Here is a 26,009-nt window from a genome sequence, read left to right as displayed (position 1 = left end):
TTATTGAATTGACCTGCGAGCCTGTTCTTGGAATGTTAGCACTCAATTTCCAGCTTTGCCATGATGCATTTCACAGGATACATACAATAATGTATTGTGTTGACATTCCTTAATAATATTTTTCCCTATTTTCTTTATAGCCATAACTGGACTAAAGTGGAAGTGATTTTTTTTGCAAAGAGAAAGTTTAGTGTGTGCCAAAATGCTTTGTTGCTGCTTTATCTAACTTAAAGAAATGGCATTTGGGTTATAGGAGAGAGAATCCAATGTTCAAATGCATAGATTCTAGCTTTTAAATGCCTCCATGAACTTTGTATACATTTTTCACACCCTGTCCCGTTTACATATATAGTCCATAGATTCTCAATAACATTCAGTCCAGGAGTTTGATCTGGTTAATCCAAGGCCTTTATTTTTCTTTTCGAAGGCAAATTCCCAGTTTTATTTTTGTGATCTGATTAATTTGCTCCAAATTTCCAGTCTTTACATTCTATTTATTTAGTGGATGCTTTTACCCAGAACAACCTGGAATTGAGAAGGTAGGGTTGGACAGTCCCTAGAGCAATTGGGGGTTAAGGGTCTTGCTCAAGGACCCAGCAGTGAAATCACTCTGCTAACCCTGGGATCTGAACTAGCGACCTTCTAATCACGGGCACAGCATCCTAACCTGCTGAGCCAGCTGTATGAAGATAACTTCCTGAAGTATAATCCCTTAATATCCTTTACTTTTCATCTGGGTTTCTCTCTTTTGCTCCTACCTACGCACAGGCAATAGGTCTGAACTATCCATTAACTGCACAATGAAAAGGTATCCTCCAATCAACCTTTGTGGTTTCTGATTCTTGTAGCATTGTATCTGCATAGGAAAATCAATGAAATAATAGACGTGAATGTGCATATTATTTAGGCAACATAAAAGAAGCAATAATGCAGTATATTTGGAAAGGACTAGCTGAGCAGGCCCCTCTGAACCTGCACCCTCATGAATGTCAAGCAGACCTTTGGTGGCAGCATTCTGAGAAAGATCGCTATCCCACTGTGTGATTCTCTGAGAATGGGAAGTTCAACCCATTTTCCATCTGTTTCTGTAGTGTTTTGACCTTTCTCAACGTATTATTATACTTATTATAGAAAAGGAAAACTATAGCTATACGCTACTATGCTACTTGTAACTTTATTACATGACCACAAGCGCAGAACATTATCTGTTCACATAAACTTTTCATTTTTCACATAGAATTAAAATAAATCCTACTTAATTGTTTATTGTTCAGTCAGTGGTGGAGCACAGTATTTTGTGCATTTGGCCAAAATATTCTTACATTGTAAATAAATACATATTTTCTGTGCATATTTTAGAAATGATATTAATGTGGAGGGCGGCACGGTGACTCAGCAGGCAGCAGTGTGGCCTCGCACCTATAAGGTTGTGGAGTCGAATCCCACCCCACTCTGTTTGTGGAGGCTGTATGTTCTCCCTCCAATCTGCAGGTTTTCTCCTGCTGTCCAAAGACATCTGTTTGGTGAATTGGTGTTACCGTGTGTGTGTGTCCTGAGATGGACTGGCATCCTATCCAATGTGTTCTACTGCCTGGGATAGACTCCAGGCAATCCAATACAGGATAAAGGCTGGAAGATAGATGGATATTATTGCAGTAGACTAACTTCAGCGGAAGAAACAAAGTAGTGGTTCCTAGTGTAAGTGGTTTCTGCTAAAATCCCTTTGATTAAAATGGGTTTTGATCCAAATGTACAAAATAGTTAAGATGAACAATTTTTCCATTATGTAGTATGATGATGATATTTGAAGTAATTTAAAATATAAGACTAACCTTCACTATATTATCAGGTTATAATGTCACACCCTGCACCTCTGCCCTACCCCCCCATTTCCTCCCTAGCATGGCCTTATCGAGCCATGCCTATTCATCATTAGTCTTACCTCCCGTTCCTAATCCTCGCATTATTCACTCCGAGCTGCTTCTTGTTTGCTCCCTCATAAGTCATGTACTGTATTTCAGAGCTTCTCAGTCCTGTGCTCCCCAGTCCAGGCATTAATGTGTTCCTGTTTGCCCCTGTCCTTCACTGCTTCAGTCCTCCCATTTTGACCCCACTTGGTCCTGTTTGTTTCTAGGTCTAATTACTTCTGTTTGATTTGAGTTCTAATAAAATCTCTTTAGTTTTGCCGAAATATCTGCTCCTGTGTCATTCGTCTTGCACGGCATGAGATATAACAGGTAACTAATAAGTTTTATATCATCTGTACCGTAAATGCAAAATTAAAGTTGACTAAATAGACACACCTTCATAATATTGTGAATGTCTCTCGTGCCACCAAAACAGCTCTGACCCATCAAAGCATGGACTCCACAAGACCTCTGAAGCTACTTTGTGGTATCCAGCAGCAGATCCTTTAAGTCCTGTTCAAGGTGGGGCCCTCATAGATCAGACTTGTTTGTTTTCATAATGCAAAGCTATATATAATGGCACCCTTGACAAGTTTCATTGTAACGAGTTATTTGCTTCACCTGTCAGTGGTTTTAATGTTACAGCTGTTCATCCATCCATTTTCCATACCGCTTATCCTACTGGGTCGCGGGGGGTCCAGAGCCTATCCCAGAAGCAAGGGGCATGAGGCAGGGAACAACCCAGGATGGGGGGCCAGCCCATTGCAGGGCACACTCACACACCATGCACTCACACATGCACACCTACGGGCAATTTAGTAACTCCAATTAACCTCAGCATGTTTTTGGACTGTGGGGGGAAACCGGAGTACCCGGAGGAAACCTCACGACGACATGGGGAGAACATGCAAACTCCACACACATGTAACCCAGGCAGAGACTCGAACCCGGGTCCCAGAGGTGTGAGGCAACAGTGCTAACCACTGCACCACCATGCCGCCCCTACGGCTGTTCAGTGTAAATATAATCTTTCTTGCTTCTATCTTGTATTAAATGCTGCATTAGTTAAGTTTAGTCCTTTTAATCTTTCAATCAGAAAGATTTATTTACTAATATTTTGTAAATTAATGTGTAGGTTTGTGTATATCATGTATTAATATACTACTTAATATTCAGTAAATGACATTTTATCATGTTTTGATGAATGTTTATGACTCATATTTTAATAGTATTTCAAAAATGTAATCACACTGATTTTCAAAAACAAAATGCCTAAATAAGAATATTAGTATTACTATAAATAAGAATAGCAAGAATGCTCTTATAGATGGTAAAAGCAAACTGCCCCATAATTTAACTATACATACCTGTCTAGAAGATGAATATCTTTATATGAAACCATATCTTTATAGGGAGTATGAAAAATGCTTAAATGCTTGTGAAACAACAGCACATTAAATGGAAAAAACAAGCTCTGCTTTGTTGTATAATTGCAGCTACAATTATAACAGTAGGTGAGAAGCAATGTTGTGACACATCAAAACATAATGATCTCCAGATATGCCGCCGGAGAATCAATTATTTACACTAATATAGAATGCGGTAGTAAATTTTGAACCATTCCCTGTACCACGTTCATCAACAAGCAGCCCTGTGAAAAAATCAACACAACACACCATCTGCTGCAACGTTATAACCATCTGCCCAACAATGAGGCCAGGGCGTTTCCTTCCGAATTTCGAATCTCATCTTCTGTTCGACGAGGAACACCCTAGTAATGAATACAACTGCGAAAAGAGAGGATGATTAACAGATTAGCGCCTGAGGTAAATGCAAAGAAGCGCCGTAAATTCCTAAGGAATAATAAACGTCGTAATTCTTCATGATCAGTTAATTGTCGCAGGGGAAATGTAGCGTGGTGCATGTCAATGACACTGCTAATGCAGTTCACAGAATAAATGCTGAATTTAGAAACATGACTGAAACACAGTCCTGAACACATCTGACATGACTACAATATTGTCCTGAGTGAGAAAATGAGCATTTACTGCCAAACGTTTAGGTTGTCCACTGCGAATACATGATCTTCTCTGTTTTGTATAGATTTAACATATCTAGCATTAATGTAGGTCTATGTTCTTATATAAAAGACTGCACAGTTTCATCTTATGTTTTCTTGGGTATGAGGAATGATGAACCATTTAGACAGGTTTTCTGGGATTTTAGTTCATGTGAGTTCCTGGAATACAGGTGCTGAGTGTGTAGTGCATATACTGCAAAGTCTGAGTGAAGGCAGATCAGTTCCTGTTTGGCACTTCATTAGATGAAGCAGTGATTCAACATTTCATAGGGTTTATCTAAAAAGGCACTGCTTTTAAACACGATCAGTATTCTGTATGTGCATTCATTTCTGTTAAAAGTTGAACATTGGGAGTGTTTCTCTTCTGCTTAATGCTAGCCTTTGGCATTCAGTCGATCACAGTGGATGTTACCAAGAGCGAAAAGAGTTTCCATTAACCAGAGAATTCACAGCAGAATTAGCAATTCATCCTCACAAAGTACAACTACGTCTCAGACACATTAATCTCTGTCTAGTACTAATAAAAATGCATGTTCAGATAAGTCTTTGTTAGACAGTTTATGCTTGAACAGAATCTGGTTGAAGTATTCTTTCCCAACTCTGATATAATTGTAGAAGATTTATGGACCTTTCCCTGATTTAACTTAAACATGCTCTAAACTTCTCCATCTACCTATCGTATAAATACTTACTCTAAGGGGTGGTGTGCGGTTTAAGCAGGTTAGGACTCTAATTCCATGACCAGAAGGTCACCAGTTTGAATCCCAAGGCTGGCAGACTGATGTTGCCATTCGACCTTTAACTGGCAATTGCTCCAGGGGTTTTGAGCACCAGCTCACCCTGCATTCTGACCCCAAAAAGGGCAGTAGGCTGGGAAAGAAGCCTTCCAGCGCACCTGTACTCATACTTGTACAAATGGCAAATAAATCATCATTTCTTTTCAAGACTTGCAGGGGAGCTGGAGCCTGTCCTAGACAGCAGAGGGTACATGCTGGATGCCAGTCCTATGCAGAGCACACATACTATAAGGGTAGTTTAGAGGCACCAATTAGCATAACTGCATGTGTTTGGACTAGAAGTCAAAGCTCAAGGGAAAACTTCTAACCTTGGATGTGTGAGGTATCAATGCTACCCGTCAAGTCAGCCACTCAACTGATCTCAGACACTCAGAATCGGTGGCTTGGTGATAGATTTACTGATAGTACCGGTGATAATACAGATCAATATATATATTCATATAGCAGATTGATTAGTCATTGGAGCCAGGAAGAATAATCCCTTTCCAAAAACATATTTTGCATTGCAAGGATTGATTGTCCGCTTTGAAACTCTAGGTACTATTCCAATAAAATACAGAAGGCTATCAGAATACAGCAACTGTGGGGTAGGTACCATCTTTGGTAGATCATGAAGTTACTCTTTTATTAAAGGCAGTAATGTGATTAGCTGAGGAATTATATAGATGACTTTATTATGAAATGACTCTTGTCACTGTCTCAGTATTCTGCGGTCTGAGTCTGAGCACTGGTCTGGGCACTAACCTTATACTTCAAATGGACCGAATTAAAAATTTGGACCTGCTAACCCTAACCCTACCCAAAATGTGAATAATCAGATTAGTCATCCTTCCAGAAGACTTGGAACCATAGTTTTTAAGGCCTTGATTCATTCAACATAAGACGGTCTGTGCAGTTAAACCATAGATCATGGGTATAACTTCTGAAGCGTCTCCACCTGAAGAGAATGTCTTTGAAGGGTTTATTTTACAGGGACCATCAACCTTGCACACTAAAGCACAAGCAGGTTAGACCCCCACTGCAGTCGTATTATGCATGGTAAACCGTCCATTACAGTTCAGAATTATTACCCACAGAATTGCGGATTCACCGTCAGCCGCAAGAAAAAAAGACTGCTGAGCGTGAAAATAAATTACTCATTCTACGACCGACACAAACCTGTAAATTGTATTTTTATTATACAATTTTATCTTTGTCAACATTATTGCGTACTGTAATCAAAATAGCTCTTAAAAAGCATAAATGGTTGTTGTCAAGGGCAGGTAAATATCTGGTGTAGGTACTAGAGTGGACACACTAACAGCTAAGATTTCTTATTGGAATTTTATTGGAAATTTCCAGAAATAGCATAGCTTGACTGCACATATGACATAAACTCAAAAGTAATACAATAACTGTGTAACCAGACTCCCTGTGCGGCCGTGTCGTGTGAAACTGTACTGTGAAAGCCACTGATAGCATATTGGATGGAAATGTTGCACTTCAAATTACCATTTACTTATCAGATGCCCTCTTCAGGAAAGATTCACACATCTTGGTATTTTTCAACTATGTCTTTATAGAATATTTTGCAGGAAGGATAAAAACAGCTATTAAGTTCCTTACTTGGCGGCACTAGACAAAATGGTCAATAGGAAATCGATCCGACGACTTTCTAATCCCATGTCTGATGCACCATTCAGCACAACATATAGCTACAATCTCTGCTTTATAAAAAGTTCTAAAATGTATCATGTGGGCTGTTTTACCAACGTTAAACAGATATTGCAGCATAAAAGTCAACATATGAGTATTTATATTTATATTTTTGAAGATGATCATGAGGGATAAATGGGAGTGAAAATTTCAGTCATTGCTTCATAACGTGCAGTTTGCCGTTAATGTGAATCAGCATCAACAAAAATATGGTGAAATCTGTCAAAATGATGACAGATAAAATTTTTAAACAGAATATTTTTAACATATCCTGGTTTTCTGAAAAAAAAACAATACTATCCTTTGAAAACACTTCCAGGGGATTTGTTGAAAAACTTGAAAATCACATGAAAGTAAACATCACTCGGTAAATTCCCCTTCATGAACCCTTGGTGACAGCAGAGGTTAAAGTCCTTTCAGGTGTCATTGCAATCAGCCGTCCTGATGAGACGACGCGCAGCGGAAGCCGCATTAAAAACGAAAACACAGAACAGACGCCAGTCACAACGGCACACCTAGTGTCTTTTAGTCTTTCTGTTAGCTTAGCCACCCAAGTCAGGTAAAGACTGGAAAGAAGAAACACACACTTTTGAATATTCCTGAACTCAAAATATTGTAGCCATCCATCCATCCATCCATCCATTTTCCAAACCGCTTTTTCCTACTGGGTCGTGGGGGCTCCGGAGCCTATGCCGGAAGCAATGGGCACGAGAAAGATATTGTATCTATCCATAGCTAAATATATTCTATTAGTGATTCCACTTAGGATGTAGATAGCTACTGATATATAGACTTCAGGAAGATCAGACCTTTCAATTTGCAGCTCAGCTTCTCCTCCAGACACTTGTTACAGCACGACTTGACTATTGGAACTACCTGCCGTACTGGCAGGGCAGCAGCTTGTGCTAACAGAGCAACGCAGATGCTTAAAAAGCATTCCTGTGTACCGTCTCTTCTTGTCTCCCTTCACTGGCTCCCTATTGGTGCTCGCATCGAGTTCAGGTCCTTGGTACTGGCTTACAAAGCCCATCAATGGATGGCATCCATCTCCACCGAAAGTCTCCTCCAGATCTACGTTTCAAATAATGTCCCTCTTTGGTCAGCAAAGGAACAGCGCTTGGAGCTAGCTGCAGCACATGAGAAGTGTCACTCCAGATCAGGGGTGGCCAATCTTATCCGCAAAGGGCTGGTGTGTATGTGGGTTTTCCCTGAAATTCCTTAATTAGATTACTAATTAGAGGACTGATTGGCTGAAGAGTCCTCACACCTGGGTTTGAACAGCTGACCTACAGATTATCCCAAAAACCTGCATACGCACCGGCCCTTTGCAGGTCACCCCTGCTCCAGATAGTTCTTTGTGTGGTCCCCGGTGGTTGAAAGACCTGCAGAACCACATCTGGTCTCCTGACAAAAAATTCCTCAAGACCCACCTGTTGTTGATGATTGTTCCTTAAATGCGTATTTGCATAGCTGTTTTATGGCACCTCCTCTAGATCTGCGTATTCTTTTACCTGGGCATTCATCGTAAGCTCAGCCTGGCTGCATTTATGCCTGGCTGACTCCATGACAGCATAAACGTTTGCCTTTTCTGTAACCTCCGGTACCATTCAGGGTCAGGGGGTCTAAGCCTATTGTTGCCTTGTATGTCATTTTGTACGAAAGGGCCTGCTGAGTATGTAAAATTTAAATGTAATAAATTTAGTGGTTGATTGAGGTGTTTATGCATACTGGATTACAATACCTGTGAAAACATAATAGCTATATTAAGGTAGAACCAGAGGCACATTAACATGGTCAGAGGTCGCTGGGATATTTGACTTACCAGAGTCCTATCTACCAGTAGCTGTGGGGGAGGGGAAGGTTAATTTTTTATTAAATATGGTTAGTCTAGGCACCTGAGGAGAATTTACAAACTTTAAATCAGAGTTTCCTAGTCTGGTCCCCGGGGACCCACAGACAGTCCATGTTTTTGCTTCCTCTCAGGGAGGAAAAATGTGGATTGTCTGGTAGGGAGCTGGAAGGGAGCAAAAACATGGACCGTCTTTGGGTCGCAGAGGATCAGGCAGGGAAACACTGCTTTAAATAATAAGGTGCAGTACTGTGGTTTGCAGCAGAAGAGATCATGTGGTATATTACAGTAGCTCTAGACCTGTGACAGAAATACTGGTAACACTTCAGTGTAAAGGCCTGCTCCATAACTATTAATACACTCAAAATAATACCATCGTTATATTTTAGTAAATAAAAAGATTTACTTAGATCAAATTGTGATATGTGTTACAAAAATATTTTACTCCCGTCTCACAAAGTATTTAATACGTTTATTTACTAAATGCTGAATTTAGTATGCTTACTAACCCATTGAATTGTTGCAAGCATTTTACAAGCTGTTTTGTAAGATATGGCTGTAATACATTTCTGAATTTGTGATGAATATTTCTATCTATTACAAAACAATTAGTCACAATTTATTAATAGTTACAGCGCAGACCTTAAACTGAAGTCTTACTGAAATATGAAACGCTCAAAGATAGTGACTATAATGTTTCAAACAGCTTCAGTGAAAATCCAGCATCACTTTGTTAAATGAGTTACTCATGTTTTCCTCTGTGTGGCTCCTGCTTATACCCATGCTGTACAGATACCCATGGCTGACCCTTTTGTGCGAAACAGTTGCTATGTTAATTTACAGTACAGCAACAAAGCAAATTAGCTGCTGATATGAGATCCATCAACTTACCCTCAATAACAGCATAGCCAGCGATACGTGTAGGCGCAAAATACCTGCATTCATAACAGGTACCATCCCATAAATGTCAACAAATATGTCAAGCATGTCAAGCATCTCCCTCGTTCAACAGTTTCATTCAAAGGTATCACCTAAAGTGTGAGTTTAAGATGTGAATTTAAGGGAAATTTTAATGGATTGTATTTGGGTATTGTGGTGTGTTTGGGAAAGCTAAAGAAATAGTAATTGTGCCGAAATAGTGATAGTGAAACTCCATCCGCATCGCGAATCCATAATTTTGTTCCAATCCACCATCTGCAGGTCTTAGCTGAAGAATACAGAGAGGCTGGGGGGCCAAAGATGAAGATGAAGAGCCACACTGTTCTATTTTCAATTTTTACATAAACAGAAAACAACAAACATATGTAACAGATTTGAATGCATTCCTACGGCAACTTCAGTGACTCAGAGTCATAAATTAACAAACGCAAATGCATTAAGAACAACATTTACATTTTTTGCTGCACTCCCATGATGACTATTAACACAGAGGTTTAAGGAACCTTAATTTACTTTTCAGAGATTAAAATGCAGATGCTTTTCTGACTAGTATGACACAAACATCCATTAATGCTCCTATTCATCTATACAACCATCTCAAATAAATGTTTATCTAGGAAGGCAGGACACAAGGGGACACTGTGGATGGGACTGCAACCAGTCACAGACAGACCCACACACAAACCATCAAAGTGTGGTTCTAAAAATGTTTGTTTAAGCCTTTTTTTATTTCAACCTTTGTTTAGGATTTTTCTTGTTAGGGTTTTGGAGATAATGATTATACTGGAGATAATTATTATTATTATTTATTCAGATAAATATGGCTTTGAGAATACAAGCGAAGTACAAGATGCTAATGAAGAGATTAGGCCTTATAACCTGGAGGTTGCTGGTTTCAGTCTCACAGTAAACACCCAGCTCTTTAAACTTGTGTTTTATCAGTGATGCACATAGACAATATTTATAGGATAAAGTGACTTTGCATGCAAGCATTAGAAAACCTATTTTAAAAGTTTAGAAGTATTTAAATATAGAAAAGAAACCTAAGTAAGCAGGGAGAGGGATAATTATGTGTGTGGTTTTTTTATTAAACAATAGAGGCCTTTTTTTGTTTTGTTTGTTTGGCAGATTATAACATATCATTACTACAGGATAATTTTGTTTCATCACGAATATTAAATTTTGACATTAAACATAAAATACAATGCAACCTCAGTTTCAGAATTTAAAGAATTTGGTTGACAAGTACACAAAAGTTTGAAAAAGAGATACGTATGCATTGTAAAACATAATTCCCATATAGCACTGTTTTCCAGTCTGCTCCCCGAGGTCCCACTGTTAGTCCATGTTTTTGCTCCCTCCCAGCTCCCTGCCAGACAGTCCATGTTTTTGCTCCCTCCCAGCTCCCTGCCAGACAGTCCACATTTTTGCAAAAACATGGCCTATGGGTCCCCGAGGACCAGATTGGAAAACACTGCCATATAGGAACAAAAATGCATGCAGGTCAGAGGGGAGTCAAACAGTTGTTTGCGGTTTTGTACCCAGGTTACAAGTACACCCAGGCAACAGTACAGTATGTGTAAAATGTGGAATCAGTGTACCAGCGTGTTGTTGATTTTTCCACTTAATAAACCATTTGTATGTGATTACTAACAAGATTCATTCTGGCAAATGCTCCTTCCACGTGACATCTTTTCATTCTCTGGACAGACGTGTCCTTAAAAACAGCAAATTTATTGATTTTAGATTTATATGTAGATATACTCTTACTGTAGTTTCAAATAATCAAGCATTAAATTGTAACATTACATAATATATTTTGAAATCTTACTGAAAAATATATTGTATTGATTAATACTTGAATGCTGTATATCCATCCATCCATCCATCCATTTTCCAAACCGCTTATCCTAATGGGTCGCGGGGGATCTGGAGCCTATCCCAGAATCAATGGGCACGAGGCAGGGAACAACCCAGGATGGGGGGCCAACCCATCGCAGGAATGTTGTATAACTGTCCATAAATCTTTCAAATGCTCCTATCCAATATTAAGTTATGGTAAAAGTTTATCCCAGGAAGAACATGGTACAAGGGAGGGGACACTCTGGACATAATGCCAATCCATCCATCCATCAATTTTCTTGTACCATTCAGGCTACAGGTGCAAGAGAGGGAACAACCCCGGGTGTGGCGCCAACCCATGGCAGGACACACACACATAGCCAGTCCATCTCAGGAGAATATTTTTTCCTCCAGAAACTTATGATATTAGACCTACTGGATAATGAGATTGTTAATAAAAAAAAACAACGATGCTGACCATAAATGATTCTGGGAAGAGCCCCATAGTCCAGCCAATGTCATCACTCCCCTCCCCAAAGGGATGTGAGAAGGTTAGCTAAATAAGGTTAAATAAGCCCTTGGTGTTCATGGAGGCAGTGAGGAAACCGCTAAACTTTCAGGTTAAGCAAGTAAGGAAACCACATAGATTTTAGGTTAGATAAAGGAAGAAAACACTTGGATTTCAGGTTACACAAGTGAGGAAACCACCTGGATTTCAGGTTAAGGATGGCGCCCATGCACCATGGATAAATCGAGATCTTCTGCAAAAGATGAAGAAGAAGTGCTTTTGTTTTATGGATGATTTGTAAAAGCCTGAAGTTACGTAACGTAATGCCTGGCCAATTTTCCTACAGCGTCTCAGATATTTTAGGAGCGATAAATGCCAGAAAATGAAAGCCAGTTGATGCGCTTTCCTAGAGTGGGCAGACGTGTTTGAAAAAATGCAGGCCTGTCTCTGAGTTTGTGAAGCACAGGATGAAGTATGGCACATAGTGAAAGTAGACATAAGTCAAATTGACATAGCAAACGTAACTAAAAATTGTTTACTTAGGTACTGAGGGGTGGGGATGTCACAATGAAAAGTTTTGAAAGGTCACACTGAACACACTTGTGTATTTGAATTTCCAGCGCATACGAATCGGAGACATATTTCCGATTTATGCTTTAACCACGCTCCTCAGCTTACAACCCACAGTAATCCAATCGCATTTAACAAAATCACCGTCGGCTAGAGACACTGCAAACATTTATCTTCAGTTTTTCTTTGTAATGTTTCATGCTGTATTTGTAAGGTGGGCCCTTCAGCTGAAAACTTTCATAATGTTTAATTGTCTTTGGAATTACCTCAAAAACAACAAACAGGGAAGGTAATCTCGTAGCAAAGACTAATATGGAAAGATAAATGTTTGATCTATTTGTCCTCCTGAGTAGTAAATTGGCGAATACCAAAATATTACATCTGCGCCTTTAGAAATTTACTGGAGCACATGCCGTTTAAAGCAGACGATCTGTGGCAGTAAGAGTATGGTAGGAATATCGTGTGGCCAGTTTCTGCAAATGAGTAATGTTCATTTAAGAAAGAAATCAAATAAATGAAGTACCTTCAATTCTGATTGTTCATTAATCTGCTGCTTTGAGTTAATCTTTAAATTACATCTCCGTGAATTATTCATCTCCAGAATAATTGCACCAGTAAATACTCACATTCACCAAACCCACTGGCTACCAGTTGGAGCCCAAATCAAGTTGGTACTGCAAAACAAGGTTGCCAAGGGAACAGTCCCTTACGTCAATGACCTCACCAGGTCCTGTATCTCATCAAGGCCACTGGCTTCTACAGAATGCCTGACTGTGTCAGCTCTGAAATAGCAGAAATCAGAATCTGGCTCTGCTTTCATGTACTGTAATATTCCTCTCACTCTTCAATATGTACATTTTGTACATTTACTTTTTTCGCAGATGCTTTCATTCAAAGCAGCTTTTACCTGAGGATCTGAGAGCAGGGTCAGACAGTGTCCCTAGACACATTACTTTTCCAGCCACAGGGGGTTTGAACCAGCAACCTTCCAATTATAGATACGGGCTCCTAACCCACATTCACATACCACCTGACTTCACTTTTGACCATCCATCCATCCATCCATCCATCCATCTAATCTAATCTAATCTAATCTATCTATCCATCCATCCATATAATCTAATCTATCTATCCATCCATCCATCCATCATCCATCTATCTTCCAACCCTATACCCACTACAGTACAGAACAATGTAAAAAAAGGATCATGTTCCCCTTTATAGTAGACAAACTGCATTGAACATTATTGTATCGAGCGTTCCTGGCATCTATTTAACAATGAACAAGAAAAGTAACAAATTTAACAAAAAATTAATTTACTGTACTGTTTGCTTTGCTTGGCAAGTCAAAATGATTTGGGTTCCGATTCTGAATATGATGGAACCCTTGTGGATTACAGGTCAGTTTCCCAGGTGCCATTTAACACTATTCATTTCTCAAGTGTAGCTAAAATGTGACTCAAGTCAAATGCAATCACATCTATTTTATATATTTTTTTATTTCAGAGCATTTATGGGTGTACTTAAGGGTGCCCATCAGTAATTCATGAAACGGCTCTGTGTTCATTCGCTAAGAGAGCACGATTATTCCCACGGGACAGGGGGCAGGGGGGGATAGTATGTGCTTTTTAGTGCCATGGAGTTTTACATGCTCTCTGTGTGGTTTAAAGGATTGTGGGTAGCAGATATTCCGCCTACTGTCACGTTGGTCTGGAGAGATGCATTTGAGAGTGTTCTTATCAAGCTGTGCAAGGCAGCCCCCATGTCTGAGCTCTGAGTTACACTTTAAGACACTCCTGCCTCGCCACACTCACTTGGGAGATGCTTGTAAATTAGAGGCTTTCAAGCTGTCTATTGCTTTTCTCTCTTACTGTAACTTTTACACTCAGTTACTTATTTGGCAGTTTTCCATTTATCCATCCATCTTTCATAACTGCTTATCCGGGTCTGGGTTCTGCGGAGGCTGGAGCTTATCCCAGGAATCACAAGGGCAGGGGCAAGGACTCTCTCAGCATAGGATTCCAGTGCTGGGTCTCATCAGAAGGCACGTACATTCACAGTGTGCAATATAACATTATTATTATTATTATTATTATTATTATTATTTAAAGAAAAGTGTTTTTGGACTGTGGGAGGAAACCCAAACTAACTTGCAATCTTCACACACAGATCTGGGTGGCAGCAATCAAACCCACAACTCTGGAGGTGCGAGGCCTCAGTGCTAGTGCTGTAGTTCTCGAGACCGGTCTTTTTATTTTTTGTGGTCTCGGTCTTGTCTTGGTCTTGACTCTATTTGGTCTCGGTCTTGTCTAGGTCTCACACATAGCGGTCTCGATGGGATGGGGAAAAAAAACAGAAAACAGCGCATCCTCACAGAACAGTATCATTATTTATTACGCGCCTCAATTCAAATGCAACCAGTCAGATGCATCTATTTTAAAAACATTAAAACTGGATACTGCCAGCGCTTCACAGTCCACACACATCATACACATCGCATCATAGCGAAATCAGCAAAGAAATGTCCGGAAATGTCTGCGAAGTCGGCAGTAATTAACTTTGGCTTTACAGAACACAAAGAGTATATTTGCAAAATGTCCCAGAAAAAGAAACATTGTGCTGTATGCCGATTTTGTCTAACTACCTTGATGGAAACTGCTGTGGGGGTATATTGTTTAACTATTACAGTGGTGTTATTTGACATAATAAATCATCATTGATTTTACTGTATATAGCATCTGTCTATGGGCATGCATTCGTTCTATGCTATATCGTAAGTAATTTTAGTGATGTTGATATCGAAGTGTAAAGATTACAGTGGGACAATTCCAGTTTATCTATTAATGGACACAACATAGTCTATAGCATAGTTATAAATCAAATAAATTAGGTATTTTACATTCATTAGAAAGAACGGTCTTGGAGGTGCAAGTCAATCTAGAGGCTCATTCTCTCCAATGCAAAGCAAGGGATCATTACATACCCATATTCATAGCTTACCCGAGGCCTCTGTCCCTGGTATAAGAGACTTAATGTGAACATCTTTCTGGTACATCCCATCTCTTTCCCTTGACGAGGTCTGATAAAATGGTTATAGGAGGGGATTGCTGAGAATATTATAGGCCTCGTAACTATGACAAATCTGTGAGATTTTAAATGAGAGACATATGGACAATATAATTGAAAAGATAACATGAATTTGATTTAATGAGTAAAGACACTTTACAGCAATACCTTTTTTCTCTGTAGTTGATGTCGATTCTAGCCCTAGTCTGTTTTCGGTCTCGCCTTAGTGTGTTTTGGTCTTGATCTTCGTCTTGGTACCCTCAAGTCTCGCTAGTGTCTTGGTCTTGATACCCTCTGGTCTCTGCAATGTCTTGGTCTCGGTTTAGGCAGTCTTGACTACAACACTACTCAATGCTAACCCCCCCCAAACCATTATCCCAGCTTTTGTATACTTAATAAACTATGCTAGTGGTCAAAATTGTGGAAACACCTAGCATTTTTGGCATTAAGTTGTAAAAATTACTACACAAATATTGGCGGTAATGTTTATAAACAATCAAAGAACATTACAAATATTACACATTGGATGATTAAATAAGAAACTGTAGCAACAGTTGAATAAAGTTCTTCAATCTCTAAAAATTTGAAGTGTTTCCACAATTTTCAATACCACTGTAGATTAGTGGGCTTCTAGGGCCAGAGATTTGATGTTGAAATAACTTTTAGTTTGCAAATTGCAAAGAGCATTCATGTGTCATTTTAGGAGGTATTAATAGGTATTCTTGTCATTTTGTGAAACATTACGTTTGAGTGGGGGGGCGTGGCTGTCCCTCTACGGAGTGTGAACCAGGGTGGTATTCTAATGGCTTCCACCTGTCCGCTGTCCTTTGCTCCCAGGGATGGTCATTAATTGGCGTTCTAGCAACCTGAAAAAAAACACAAACTGTGCAACCCTACAGACCGCAACAAACCTTAGCTTTATATGCCCCCCATCCATTCGATTTTCTTTCCAGTTTCTGCCAAAAAGATTTTATTTTCGGGTTCACATTGTGTACTTCTTGTCCTTTTCCTGCCCAATTCTGCTTCTCCTGGAAATAACACTCTTTCCTCCAAGCAAAGATCACATTCTTTGTGTCTGTAAAAGGCTTAGGTTTGGTGTCAGTATAATTATACAAAAATTCCTTTATAGCTTATTCAGTGTTTAATTATTTGGTAAATATGATAGATAAACTACATTTCCCACTATGACGCTCTATCTTTTTTATATTCTCCGCCTCCATCATTTCCTCTCAGCATTGTCTAGTTCGTGGGAGGAGGACAACGCATAGGTGCAAGTTCTCTTAATAATCCATTATTAAATAAAGGCATATTGGATGTAAGAAATTAAGATAATGAACACAATGTACATTTCATACGCATTTATGTTGGGGGTGAACTGGAGAGTTGAGCTGTTTGGAAAATGTAACTGATTGTTTTGTTTAACTCCATCAGGTATGTCCAGTTTCTTTTGTCTTTTGTATACATATGTATACAAAATTTTCCTCTGACCATTGTCTAGTTCGCAGGAAGAGGTGAACGGGAGAGTTTGAGAAATGTAGCTGGTTGTTTTGTTTAACTCCATCAGCTAATAAGCGGACTATGCTGAATATTTTTCTTCCCTCCTGCATACGCACACCACCAATTTAACTTCAACACAACGCAGAGAGAACTGCACTTGTATAGACATTTTTGCCCTTTTATTAATCAGCACACACGGCATGAGGTAGAGTGGGACCGATTACATGTTACATGACTGTACTCAGCTGTCGAAACCTGAACCCTTCATATTTGGACACTTCAGTCACAAGTCTTAGGAAACAATAAAAAGTATGGATAGGAAGATAGGAAATATCTGACATAGGAGGAGACCAGGGACAATTGTGCTCATGGGAGTTTTACTGTACTTTAAAAAAGCATTCTAGTGGTAGAAGGAAGAAGAGGAGGTGGGTCCAAGCAATGAGAGGAGGTGTGACCAAGACATCTGATTGGTTGGTCCCACCTCCTCTAATTGCTTGGACCCACCTGCTGAACAGGATCAGTTGTTGAAAGGGATTTCAACAGATACTGTAGATTTACCCAAAAACAACTGATGTTTACCAGACAAGTACTTCACTGTCAAATAATAAATTTTTTTTTCATTGTGTCATGAAAATGAAGGAAAAAAATCACAAATTATCCCTGTTCTCCCCAAAATAAGCATAATGTCATCACATCTCCTGCTGAGGATGGCATGATGCTGAGTAAGTCAGAGCAGACCTCCTACAAAGGCCCCAGATTCAGGCTCATCTTGGGGATCCCTAGACATGCCCAAGCTGGGAGATATAATCCCTCCAGCATGTCCTGGGTCTTCCCCAGGGGCTCTGTCTTGTGGGATGTACCTGGAACTGCTCCCTTGGGATCCAGCCAGGCAGTATTCTTATGAGATGCTGGAACCAGCTCAGCTGGCTCTTTTCCACTCTTTCCCGAGAGAAGTCCATGGCGGTGCTGATTTTCATTCCTGCCTCCTCACACTGACATTGAACCAGAGATGTGTGCGCTAAAGTTCTTGGGTGGAGGAGGGTAGAAACACAACATCAAGTGGCAAGGATGGCATTTTTAACCCCTCAAAAGAGACGTCCTTCTGTCCATGACTGTACTTTTGGTGAAATGAATAGCAAAGTTAACGACAGAAAAAAAATAATCAAGCTTATGGAAGCAAGACAGTCTAAACAAGAAATCAGAGTGAGTTACATATTTGTAAAAACTGTAAAATGTGACTACAAAGCATTGCATAAATGACTTATTGTTTTTCAAAATTGTCTTTTGCTTCTTTGTGCTGGCAATCCTGTGTAAGTAATACTTGGAGGACATTAAGGGCAACTGTATCTGACCCCCCCTAACAGAACAACGGGCCCCATTCTGGCCTCCCCAGTTCAAATGGTCTAGAACTGCCACTGACTTTGACCCAAGTGCTACTCAAGATATGGCTTTCATTTTGTGCCGAATATGCAAATCCAGGTCTTACTACATTCCATATAATGCATTGTCATGGTGTCTGCCCCCCCTCTGAGGACCCAGGTCATAGCATGGTGGACGGGTTTGCATGCTGTCACTACTGAGCTAAGTCATCTGGGGCCTGAGTTCAGTGTAGGAGCTTTCCTGACGAACTATCATTTTTGCTCAAAATGGATATGTGGGGGCATCTTGTGCCCCCCCCCCCAACTTACAAAGAAAATGGTGGAAGTGAAGTATAATGCATGAGCAAGACGTCAAGCATGAGTGGGAAAGACACGCGAAATGTAAATATAGCAACGGACAGATATTTAAACAAAGGTCCAATTTTTTCACAGGAGAATACTGAGAAGAAATCTCTACAACTTTTGAAAAAAATCACTTCTCAGTTACAAAGAGGCCAAACATTTAGTGTATCAGTCACTAGTCTGGAGTTTGTGGCTAAAACAGTATTCTTATTCCTTTTCAATTGGGACTCAATTTTAAATAAACATCAAAAATTACATACAGTAGTGTATTGTAGCGTTAGGATGTAAAAAAAAACTGCTGTGCTCCACCACCTAGGTCTTAATAATTAATCCTTGCAGGAAAGATAAATAATGGACTGATTATGTCCATTTTGACCTTCAAATAGAATCTCAACTTTCAAAGGCTCTCTAATAATATTCTGCTCTCAATTTATGCAAGCCGTAAATCATTATTAATATTAATATTTGGGGTTATGTACATGTTTTTTATGTATATTAATAAGTGTTTTTATCATTTATCCTAGTTCTAAGATGAAATATGTAGGAATGGTGTCTAATAGTAAGAATTTTGATATTTTCTGTTTTCTAAGTTTTTGTAAAACAAAACTTACATAAATTAAATTAACTCAAATGTACAGTTTTGTTTCACTGTGATGCATAAAGGAGATGAACACAATCGCATAATCATTCCATGATAAAAAGTTTTCGCACTGAAGTAGCTAAATGACTGTTACGAACACACCTACAGAGCTGAGTCATGTTAGAATAAATGCCAATTACCAGTATGAGCTATAAGAAAGGTCAGACAATCAGCACATTAATAGGCGAGTTTTCAAAATAATGCGAAGCAAGCCGCAGAGTTCCAAAGAGGCCAAACATTTAGCGCATCAGTCACAACAACTGAGAATTGTTTTAATGTGTTTAGTGGATTCGTGACAGCATATGACCAAACATCTGACATACCAAACTCACTGACGGGTATGTAGGCACTTAACACGAAAATTCATAAATACCACAAAAGTACGGCCTGATAAATTACCACGGAACTGAATCAGTATCTCTGTGGCGCAGTCGGGGATTTCACAAAAAACAAAGACAAATAATCTGAAGTAAGGAGCACCAAGCCTGCCCCCCTGGACAAAGATAACAGTGACATGGCCTGATGAGGCACATTTTTCCCATGTTCCTGCATCGGAATGGGTTTACATTTCAGGACAACTGAAGGGTCCCTTCAACCGCCGGTGTCTATTGGTCATTTGGCCTGATGATTGCTCTGTGTTGTCATATAACAACCAAGGAAAACAAGTTCATTTTGCAGAACACTTTGTCCGTCAAGACGGTCTCATATTCCAAGGTGTTAACATTCTGACACATGCTATTCTCATGACTTCCCAGATCTAGACTCCATTGAACCTTCACCTGAAGTCCTCAGAAAGACCAAATGTATATTGTCGATATCCCAAGACACACAGTTCGGAAGTTGCATGACATCCGTCCATGAAGGACTGAAGCTGTAGTGAATGCAAAGTGTGACCCTACTCCTTATAAGGTCTTTGGCATTAATATATATTTTTATTCATCAGTAATATAGTGTTATAAATAAGTATATTTAAGAAGTATATCATTATTCTCCTTATTAATTATGACTTGCTGGTTCTTTACATAAAGAAATATGTTTATAATGATTACATATGTGTACTGTATACAGTATGTGTGTGTGTGGGTGTTTCATATGTTTGTTAACTGAAGCGAAATCTTGAACACATTTGTGGTGGGGGGGGGGGTATGTTAACACATAAAAACCTTTTGAGTGTATTAAAATCCGATGAGAGGTACAGTGTCTTGTAATATATGCTGTATGGCAGTATAATTTATGGAAAAGTTAAGTAATGCAAAAATGTACTGATATCTGATGACCTATAAGCATGTCATGTTACTGTCTTTTTTGGGGGGGAGGGGGTGTCAATGTATGGCTGTATGTTTCTCTAGAGCTTTGGTCTAAGATTTCCTTCCAAAGTCCAACTTTTCCATTAATTAGACTAATTGCAATGCTGTAATGCAACAAGGGTGCCATTTTTACATTCTATGCAGATTAAAAACGAAAAAAGAAAATGGCTTAATTAAACCAAAACCTGGTAATGAATTGAGAGCCCTTGTGCTTTGGAATCTGGTGTAGTTTAAGGTGATTAGCTCTTTGCAACAAAAAAAAATCATGCACCACAATTGACTCTCATTAATCAGAGAGCCATGATTGTTATACAATGCAAAAGAAAACTCTTTATAGATTTTCGTTAGAGCTGCTTTTTATTGAAGCATGTGTGAATTTTACCTTTGAAGTAATACAAGAATAATCACTTAAATAAGGCATTTATTATGGAGAATGAAAGGTAGTTTTTAACTCTGTAAGGAGTCCTGTTGTATTTTGTACATCTGACAATTATTATCAACACTTGTTACATCACAGAATGTTAATCCGTTAAATTAAAATAATATTCCCTGAGATATGTACTGACCACTGCAATCTGTCAATTTGCTTATAAAAAGACAAAGGTTTTGGTCAGATGGATTATGATCACACAAAGGCGAAAACATTTCATATTCCATTTGAAAGCAAAAATCACCGTGATCAAGAGGGCAGGGCTGAGGGGGGGTCTGTAATTAAGGTCTTACTTACGGTACCTTGATATCAGCACCACTGACAAATGCGTGGACATATTTATGCCGCTGTTCAGTGGCGCGTCATATAGCACAGCGATAATTGCAAAGGTTATAAAACGCCGAAGATGACCTTTTAAAATACGTTTCAGCTTCATGAATAATACCTGAGTTCCAACTTGTTACTTGTTTCGACCGTTCCTACCATAAATAATCGTTTGCTGAGTTGTAAGACCCCGCATAATGTTTTATAGAATATAGGAAAATGTGTAATTGTTCATCGTTATAAAAAAAAAAAATCTAAATTTTATTAGCGGCAAATGCACCGAGAGAAATCCCACGTGCGTGGTAAAGAACTTAATGAATTAGGGTGATTATGAGTTTGATTACAGATCGTCACGTGCGCAAGTTTTACAACCTATAAACACAAGTCGAAAGGGAGATTACGGGAGTAAACTAAACGAAAAGATTAATGCACTTTTTTATTACCGAGACTTGAACCCGAGTCCCAGAGGTGTGAGGCAACAGTGCTAACCAAAGCCACATTTCGTAATATTAAGTAGTGATGGGTAAAGCGCGGCTTTGCGACTGTAGGTGAGATTACTATACTCTGTCAATCATAAATTAATTTAACCCGCTTTTCGTCGGGTTAAACCAGCCAGTGATTGGCAGCTAACGGTAATCCCATCCACCACTGATTTTCAAACTTCTTTTCTCCATTCGCTCCTACTGAATGCATGCAGCTTGCAGAAAAGGCAGTGGACATGTACAGTATATTAACTCGAAGCGAAATAGCAACAACCTATGCTTTGATTCTTATTTTATGATGAAATGCACGCGCACAGATTTAGGGAACATTCATCATGAGAAACTCGATAATTTAACAAAAAAATGACATAAAGCCAGGGAACTGCTAAACACTTGAAGGTTAAGTGAAAATGTTAAACGATGCGGAGATATCGCAGGTTAATCGCTGCGGTTTGAAGTGTCAACGGGACGCGGAATGTAAGGAAACTGCGGGGCACGTAGGGATGGGGCGGTGGGAAATGCCTGCGACGGCACGCCCGCTCCGGCGCTCTGTTCGCGGTGCTGAAGAAATCCCTTTTGTTCTGTTGAACAAATCCCCTTTTTCCAGAGCAGTATCCGGCCCGAGAGCCATTAAGAGACCACAATACCATTTTTAGTTTGACTCATTTCTCAATTTATCAGTGAGAGTGTGTGTGTGGCAGTGGTTCGCACTGTTGCCTCACACCTCTGGGACCCGGGTTTGAATCTCCGCCTGGGTTACATGTGTGTGGAGTTGCATGTTCTCCCCATGTCGTCGTGGGGTTTCCTCCGGGTACTCCGGTTTCCCCCCACAGTCCAAAAACATGCTGAGGCTAATTGGAGTCGCTAAAATTGCCCGTAGGTGTGCATGTGTGGGTGGGTGGTGTGTGAGTGTGCCCTGCGATGGGCTGGCCCCCCATCCTGGGTTGTTCTCTGCCCCATGCCCATTCCTTCTGGGATAGGCTCCGGACCCCCCGCGACCCAGTAGTATAAGTGGTTTGGAAAATGGATGGATGGATCTGTTACATGTTTTATTATATTATTCTGAGAAGTGGAAAGTTCAGGTTCTGAAAGTATAAATTCAGGGCAAGATTTTGTTTCACCCAACCAGTTTAGCATAAAGAATTACAGTCACAGAGGTTATTCTTGCATTTTAGTTGAATTGTGTCATAATAAAATAGTTATATTTGTATGTATTGCAACCTTTTTAGCATGACAAAACATTAGTATCATATACATATACACAGTACTGCGCAAAAGTCTTAGGCAGTCCAAAGCTGGGTAGCAAATGTACTTTGGCTTAGAACAAAAAACACAATTTAACATTAGAACGTGCAAATTAAGAGTAACACGATAAAAACTAGTAATTTCTTTTGTTTTCTAAAAAGTTACTGATATCTAGTTGGATGGCTAGATGAACACCGCTTCAGTTCCCAAACTTCTCCTCAGGGGCACCACAGCCGTTCCATGATTTTGTTAAATTTCACCAACAGCTCAATTAAATAATTAAGTATATTGCTTTAAAAAGTCAGTGACAGATTGACTGATAGGAATTTTCCTAGCTGTGCACTTCACACCCGCACTAAATGTTTCCCATTCCTTTTGAAGGTTACGTGAGGTCATCCTCCAATTTATGAGGCTTTGCTGGATAAGTTGACCATCACCTCTATCATTACAAGTTGCTTCTGCCTTCTACCTGGCTGTTTTTTGGTCGTTCAGTCTCTCCAGCTTGTAAACAACAAATTAATTTTTATATAGCGCATTATCACAACATTACATCGTCTCAAAGCACTTTACAGCATCCTCACCCAAAGCCCCCAGTGAGAAAGCCATAGGCGACAGTGGCAAGGAAAAACTCACAAGAAAGGAGAAACCTTGGGAGGGACCAGACTCAAAGGGGGAGCCCATCCTCCAGGGGCCGGCAGGGAGAGTCAAATAGGAGAGATGGTTAAGTGCCAGAGATGGTGAAGTACCAAGTTACACTGTCCCAATCATAAGATTTGAGAAATAACTAGAGAGCAGGGAGGATGACAAGCCAGTGCCGAGTCTTCTTCCAATCGCCAGGCAACTAGAGGCAAGGCAGCGGGTCATACATGGAAGATGACACTGGCAGAACAGCGAGCTGGATGCAGGGACGTCACTGGTGGTGGTGACGTCACATGTAGCAGGGTGTGCTGGACATCTTGATAGATTGAGGTCTCCAGACAGCACACCCCAGGAGGAGTAGGGGAAATAAAATGTACAATTAGCCAAAGCAGGGGAGACTATAGGCAGTGCTAACAGCTAGGTGAGTGCAATATGAAGTGCAATGTGCAAGCTCTGGCAGATATGGCAATGGCAGCATCAGTAGGAGGAAGAGGCAAGTGGGAATGCAGGCATGGGGAGTCCCTGAAGTGTCAGCACTCCAGTTCCACAAGGGATTGTGAAGCTAGAGTGACAGCACTGACAGTCCAGTTTATCCAAAGCCAATGGCACCGATCCCCACCCAGCTCCACACCTCACACTATAGGTCTGACTGGGATGGAGGAGTTAGCTAGAGCTAGAACTAGTGTCCCTATACTCTAAAAAAAACAGGTGTGTTTTTAGTCTAGACTTGTATATTGAGAGTGAGCCTGAATCCCGCACATCCGGTGGAAGACCATTCCACAGCTGAGGAGCTCTGTAGGAGAAAGCTCTGCAGCCTGCCGTAGCTCTTTCTACCTTAGGCACTAACAGATATCCCATGGCTTGAGAGCGAAGCAAGCGTGGAGGGTTGTATGTGGTCAGCAGATCACTAAGTTATTCCGGTACAAGGCCATTCAGTGCTTTATAGGTTAATAGCAGTATTTTATAGTGAACTGCTATCTTTAGAAACTTTGAGTCTGGAAACAGCCTTCCTCACAGTGTAGCGTTCTGCCAGCAGAACCAGGGTTAAACCAAGATTTAAAAATGCAGATTTGTAAAAAATAATATGGAGTAGTATCTTAATTTTTTCCAGAGCTGGACATTTGAGAGCAGTCAGAAATTATTTCAGGATTGGTTGCCAGAGATCACTGGTCTTCCATGTAAATTTTTACTTATTTATGCATAGAGCTTTTTTTTAAGTTTTAATAAAAATGAGGCTGTCGAATTTGGGATTACGCCTATGTGAAGATTATGTTTCAGTGTTTTAGAGAATATTTTTCAAAAAAAATGCGAGAGTCCCTTTCCATTATTTTGTTCACCTCACTGCGTATGGTCAACATCGATAGCTTATGAAAGCAGCTATAAAACAGAATCTGAATGATCTCTGAGTCATAGCTGCATAATCAGCTGCAAACTGTGACATTTAGACAGACATTTCGACAATGTGTTTTTTATTTAATGTAGCCTAAATTTAGTGTGCGCTAGCGTCTGACCTCTCAGAGTGCGTCTGACTTAAAGGTCCACTGCTGTAGTATGTCATCCCACACATTTGTTATTTGACATCTTGATCAATAGATTACCGACATTTCACAGCACCCTGAGAAACGCGCTGTCTGTACGTTATTATTCAAAGCGTTTGGAAAATTCCTTGAGAAGCTTGAAGCTTCAAATGAGAGCGATACGGAACTGTCAAGTCTGAGAGAGCTAGAATACCTAACCAGTAAATATATAAAACTATACCAAAATCCCTAAATAACCTGTACATTTAGAAGTAGTGTACATCATTATATATATATATATATATATAATGGTTAAAAGCTGGTGGGAAAAAGTTAGGTTTGGTTGATTCCATACAGAAGTTAATTGAAAGCATGAGTGTAGGTTTGGATGTGGACGGCAGCAACATCCCTACCAATATTTTGGAAGTACTGTGTGTTGGGGGTGGGGGGGTTGGGGCTAATTTGGCCGCTACCAATGTTAGAACTAAATCTACACCGTTGTTTGAAATTTGATGCACGTTACTGAACCTATGTTTGTACCCAAACACTGTACCCAGTGTACTGTGATATGCTGTAAAAAAGTTATTATTATTTAGTCATGTAGGCCTAATGAATTTCCAGTCGATAATGGATTTAGAAAACTTGAACCTCCCTGTCAGCCACAGTAACATACAAGGCATGACAGAGATACGCCAGCCAGCAATCTCCAATCTCATAAACATATAGCAACAGATTATATAGCAGTCCATAGACAATGTGACATTACGGGGGGAGTGGGGGGTGGAAAGTAGCATAAATCTCTTTGTCATGAATTATTTCCACCTTTAAATTAGGTTTTCTGGGAGGAGTGAACACTTTATGGCTGTCGGATGAGAATCCTTATTTGTGTCCTAAAAATGTCATTTTATGTTTATTTAGGCTGGCGATTAAAATCATAATCCAATCGAATTAAAT

Source organism: Brienomyrus brachyistius, chromosome 15 (genome assembly GCF_023856365.1).
Source record: "Brienomyrus brachyistius isolate T26 chromosome 15, BBRACH_0.4, whole genome shotgun sequence".
In the NCBI taxonomy this organism is placed as follows: domain Eukaryota; kingdom Metazoa; phylum Chordata; class Actinopteri; order Osteoglossiformes; family Mormyridae; genus Brienomyrus; species Brienomyrus brachyistius.
This window is presented reverse-complemented; position numbering follows the sequence as displayed.